Source organism: Lepisosteus oculatus, unplaced genomic scaffold (assembly GCF_040954835.1).
Source record: "Lepisosteus oculatus isolate fLepOcu1 unplaced genomic scaffold, fLepOcu1.hap2 HAP2_SCAFFOLD_136, whole genome shotgun sequence".
NCBI classification, from domain to species: domain Eukaryota; kingdom Metazoa; phylum Chordata; class Actinopteri; order Semionotiformes; family Lepisosteidae; genus Lepisosteus; species Lepisosteus oculatus.
The window spans coordinates 196,501-202,500 of NW_027167685.1; the positions used below are offsets into that span (position 1 = coordinate 196,501).

A 6,000-nucleotide genomic window follows, 5' to 3' on the forward strand; every position below is an offset into this window, starting at 1 on the left:
CCACTGAACTCCACGCTGGCCACTGAACCACAGCAGTGGCTTGCTGGCTTGACATCTCCCAAGGAAAATGTGGAACAGGAAAATGACCCTCGAGTACGAGGGAAAAAAAAGAAAAAGATCATCTGGAGCGCGCCAACCCAGTTGGGACAACCCAGTTTTGTTAATGAGGTGGCCGAGTGGTTAAGGCGATGGATTGCTAATCCATTGTGCTTTGCACGCATGGGTTCAAATCCCATCCTCGTTGGTTTCCATGTCTGTTTCCATTCTGTTTTTGATCCCTATTGCTCAATGCACAGTGAAAGCATTGCATACATGTGTCTGACAATGAGAAATGGGCCCCTGAGACAGTCATTTGCCTGTTTCACAAATGATCGTATTTTACTAGAGATTCTGTTTGGGATTCAGATGTGCATTCGGACAGCAATCCCTTTCAAGAAATGATACGTTTTGGATGAGGTCAAAGGTGCATCATTTGGACACTTTGTGGGCTTGAAATACAAAGAAAATCATGTTCTATGGTACAAGATAAATACAAAACTTAAGCTTTTATTATAATTAGATTTGTTTATAAAGCATAAGCAATCATTTATTACATTAATATATGTAAAAATAACATTTTAGCATCATACGTTTAGTATATTTAGTCCCTAATGCTGAAAGAAATGATCATAGAACATGACTTCTAACCTTACCTGCGGTGTTTTTGATCCCTATTGCTCAATGCACAGTGAAAGCATTGCATACATGTGTCTGACAATGAGAAATGGGCCCCTGAGACAGTCATTTGCCTGTTTCACAAATGATCGTATTTTACTAGAGATTCTGTTTGGGATTCAGATGTGCATTCGGACAGCAATCCCTTTCAAGAAATGATACGTTCTGGATGAGGTCAAAGGTGCTGGAACACTGTATTTAGGATGTGTTTGCAGTTATTCTGTGTTTCTAGCTTCAACCCAGTGATATATATATATATGCTCACTGCTTTTTTGGTACATGCCCAGGGCAATAATCATTATGAGGATTTATTTCCATATGTGCTAGAGGTAGTGTTGTGAAATTCTTCAACACACTGGATCGCAGGTTTAAACATGCACTCTTACTCCTTAAATACCAACAAATGCAGATATGTAGCAATCATATTGTAGCTGACACTCATTTGCCTGTTTCACAAATGATCATATTTTACTAGAGATTCTGTTTGGGATACGGATGTGCATTCTGACAACAATCTCTTTCAAAAAATGATTTTACCTTATCGCAGCTTTGCCCCTCTTGCCTCTTTGGAAAATATCTCCATCTTGTGGTCGTTGTTGGTAATGTCTAGACAATATCTCCATCTTGTGGTCGTTGTTGGTAATGTCTAGACAATATCTCCATCATGTGGTCGTTGTTGGTAATGTCTTCTTATGCCCTTTTTTTATTTCAATTCTTTATTAGTTGATTCTAGAATCTCTACAATAGAGCTGAAAATATCAGTTTTGTAGCAGACAATATGACATTAGTTATAGTCCAATTAAGACTTTATTACCCTGTTTGTAACATAACAAATTAAAATTGATTAAAACTAAGTTTGGAACACCAGGGAACATAAAAAATGATTTTTAGGAAAACCATGAGGTTCTCTGTGTCCGATGCCTGCAAGGGGAGAAAGCTAGAATCCTTTGCTTTTTCAAAATTTGAAAATAAACATCATATAACAACAGCTTTCATTCCTAGGAGTGAAAAATAACCATTTTTGAAGACATATTAGTTTCTAAAACACTACAATAAAGTTAAAAACATCCGTTTTATATTACTTTTAGTATTTTTAGTGAAATTAGTCATTTATTGCACTATTTTTAATATAATCTCTAATTAAAAGTGAATAGAATTAAGTTTGGAGCAACAAGGAACACAAAAAAAAAGATTTTAAGGAAAAAAATGATGTCTTCTGTGCCAGGTGCCTGCAAGGGGAGAAAGCTAGAATCCTACCCAGGCTCCTGGAGCTCTGTCCTGGCTAAAGGAGGGTGAATCCATCCCCTTCAAAGCTCCATGAAAAAATGATCATTTAAAATTTGAAAAAAAAAACATCATATAACAACAGTTTTCATTCATAGGAGTGAAAAACAACCATTTTTGAAGACATATTAGTTTCTAAAACACTACAATAAAGTTGAAAACATCTGTTTTATATTACATTAATTTTTGTGAAATTAGTCATTTATTGCACTATTTTTAATAAAATCTCTAATTAAAAGTGATTAAAATTAAGTTTGGAACAACAAGGAACACAAAAAAAAAGATTTTAAGGAAAAAAATATTGTCTTCTGTGCCAGGTGCCTGCAAGGGGAGAAAGCTAGAATCCTACGCAGGCTCCTGGAGCTCTGTCCTGGCTAAAGGAGGGTGAATCCATCCCCTTCAAAGCTCCATGAAAAAATGATATTTTTAAATTTGAAAAAAAAACATTATAGAACAACATCTCTTGGTCAACAGAGTGCAAAAATCCAACTTTGAAGAAAATCCATTGACTGATCCCCGAATCCTGACGTTTCTTTGCATGATATCGGGCTTGCAACCACTTTCTAGAAAATTATGAAAAATGCCAAAAATGAAAAAAAAGTTATCAATTCTAGAGCCTAAGAGGAAAACAAGACAAATGTATATCTCCAAATAATTTTATGTGCTTCAGAAGAGCCCAGGAAAGTTTTTTGCATACATGAAACCACGCCCGTTTGCACGTAAGCAGACATGGTTGCACACACGACTGCATGAAAGCACGCGTGCATGCGAAGTCATCCTGTTGAGCATTTGAAAAGCCGCACCACGCCGCACTTGAAATAGCTCTTACCTTAGTGGTAGACGCAGGAATCGCCTTTTTATTTACGCTCTTACCAACGCGATGGAAAGCAAAACAAAGCAAAGCAGAGCAAAACAAAACGAACAAACGAAAACCCTCACGTCCCGCACTTGCATATAACGCCGTTACGTGCCCAAGCGGTATTGTACGTCATCCTAGCACTGCACCCCGGGGCGTACGGTATATGGGAACGAGCACACGCCATGAATCGTCTCGAATCAGTCTCTACAGCTGTAAGGTGCCTTGAAGCGTGCACCCCCAACATTCTTCTTTGCGCATCTGTGAAAGGTAAACTCTTGAGCAAACTCTGAACCAGCTCTAAGGAAACTAATCCGATTAGACGTTACTTTGACTCATCTTTTTACTCTCAGTGCTGGTTTGCTCAAACTCCAGCTAGGGTTAGTGTTAGCATTCCCACGCTACTTAGACACTTTGTTTACGCTCAGTGCTGGATTTTGGGAACTTCAGGACGAGTGGGATTTTTCTCCTATCTGTCAATTCTGTTTTGTTTTGGAAACTCTTGGCTGCCTATATTGTACAGTGCAGCGTGAAGGAAACATTTTCCAAAACTGTGTCAGCTCAAAAGTTGTAAGAAAACCTCTCCAGCTGCTTTAACTCTCTTCATTTTTGTCATTTAATGTGACACTCGATGTATAACTGGAGCCTCACATATGCAAATGGTGAGGCTCCAGTTCGACACCACTTTACAGTATATGACAAAAGCATGGCAGACTGTGCCGGACCGGCAGATAACTTCCGCTTATTTTTACCATATTAAACATTGGAAATCCAACCACTTTCATTTGTGACACTTGATTTTGGCTCCACCTAAGACACTCTTAAATCTTCAAACACTTTTCTCTTCTCCCGCAACACTCTTGTCTGTCGGCACTATGTGGCAGTGTTGCATGACAACCCATCTCACCACGGAAAGGAACCTAACAGCTTTGGTAAGAAAGGAGAAAAGGACCTGGCCCGTACGATTAGGCGTTATTAGCACCACGCTCTAACCAACTGAGCTAACCGGCCTCACGACAGTGCTCCTCTCTGTGCTGCAAAAAATCAAACTCAGGGAATTTCTTTTGCCCTCCTTTGAATAGAAAGCCGTGTAATTCAGTGTACGGGCTTTCTCGTGCAGTTTCATGGTTCTTGTAACCCAAATCCTACACTGGCCTGAAGTGCCCCCCCATTTCACAGCATTTTTCAGCTGATTTAAAATGTACCTAAAGGAGAAGCATTATTGAAGACCATCAATTACCAAGAGCTTTTGTCAAAGGTTTTGGTGGTCATTTTTAATGACCACAGAGCGCTGTGACCTCGGTTTTACATCTCATCCAAAAGACAGCGCCCTTTTACAACACAGCATCTCCGTCACTATACTGGGGCATTAGGACCCGCACAGACCTCAGGGTGAGCGCCCCCCCGCCGGCACCATTAACACCGCTTCCAGCTGGAAGCTTTGTTTTTCCCTGTAGCTCACCCTCATCCGGGTACTGACCTGGCTCACACCTGCTTAGCTTCAGTGGGTTTTCAGTTGCGAGTTGCAAGGGGATGCAAGTGATGGAGCCGCTCGCTGCAAAAGCCACTGCATTGGCCGGGAATCGAACCCGAGCCTCCAGCGGGGCAGGCAAGAATTCGACCACTGAACCACCAATGCTCAGTGCCTGGGCCTTCAAAAAAGACGCTTTTTTGGTGCTCTGTGCAAAAAGCGTCGACATCTGCTTCCAGCTGCAAAATGCCATTCGCAGACGCTGAAGAATTTATTTCCAAGGCAGCGGGTACAAGCGATTTGGCGTTTTAAAACCACCAGGAACAGCAAAGAGGCACGTTTCTTTGCTTGCGCCGGAACACAACGACAGGAGGTGGACAACGTAGTCGGCAGGATTCAAACCTGCGTGGGGAGACCCCAATTGATTTCTAGTCCATCGCCTTAACCACTCGGCCACGACTACAGCAAGCCCCGCCGCGGCTGCGTTTTTGATACAATCTTACCTGGATCGCGAGGCGCCGGCGGAAGCCTATTTCAAAGTCGTTCTCCGTTTCAAAAAAACATTTCCAAAATACAAGCCTTGCAGACAGACACGCCTCAGAGGACTTAAGGGTGGCTTCATGTCGGAATGATAAAGTCTCCCCGTCCGGACATGAAAATGCCACTTTGTTACACACAAAAAAAGAATCAACAACAGAGAAATGCCCACAAGCATTTGAAAAGCCGCACCACGTCGCACTTGAAATAGCTCTTACATTAGTGGTAGACGCAGGAATCGCCTTTTTATTTACGCTCTTACCAACGCGATGGAAAGCAAAACAAAGCAAAGCAGAGCAAAACAAAACGAACAAACGAAAACCTTGCGTATAACGCCGTTACGTGCCCAAGCGGTATTGTACATCATCCTAGCACTGCACCCCGGGGCGTACGGTATATGGGAACGAGCACACGCCACGAATCGTCTCGAATCACTCCCTACAGCTGTAAGGCGCCTTGAAGCGTGCACCCCCAACATTCTTCTTTGCGCATGTGTGAAAGGTAAACTCTTGAGCAGACTCTGAACCAGCTCTAAGGAAACTAATCCGATTAGACGTTACTTTGACTCATCTTTTTACGCTCAGTGCTGGATTGCTCAAACTCCAGCTAGGGTTAGGGTTAGCATTCCCACGCTACTTAGGCACTTTGTTTACGCTCAGTGCTGGATTTTGGGAACTTCAGGATGAGTGGGAATTTTCTCCTATCTGTCAATTCTGTTTTGTTTTGGAGACTCTTGGCTGCCTATGTTGTACAGTGCAGCGTGAAGGAAACATTTTCCAAAACTGTGTCAGCTCAAAAGTTGTAAGAAAACCTCTCCAGCTGCTTTAACTCTCTTCATTTTTGTCATTTAATGTGACACTCGATGTATAACTGGAGCCTCACATATGCAAATGGTGAGGCTCCAGTTCGACACCCAGTTCGACACCACTTTACAGTATATGACAAAAGCATGGCAGACTGTGCCGGACCGGCAGATAACTTCCGCTTATTTTTACCATATTAAACATTGGAAATCCTCCCACTTGTATTTGTGACACTTGATTTTGGCTCCACCTAAGACACTCTTAAATCTTCAAACACTTTTCTCTTCTCCCGCAACACTCTTGTCTGTCGGCACTACGTGACAGCGTTGCATGAC

General features: G+C 42.0%; 1 non-coding gene across 1 annotated transcript; it reads left to right on the forward strand.

Moving 5' to 3' along the window:
• The first annotated feature begins 162 nt into the window (after window positions 1–162).
• trnas-gcu (transfer RNA serine (anticodon GCU)) lies at window positions 163–244 on the forward strand. The gene has a single exon. It is a non-coding gene; the product is annotated as a tRNA-Ser (tRNA).
• The last annotated feature ends 5,756 nt before the right edge of the window (window positions 245–6,000 follow it).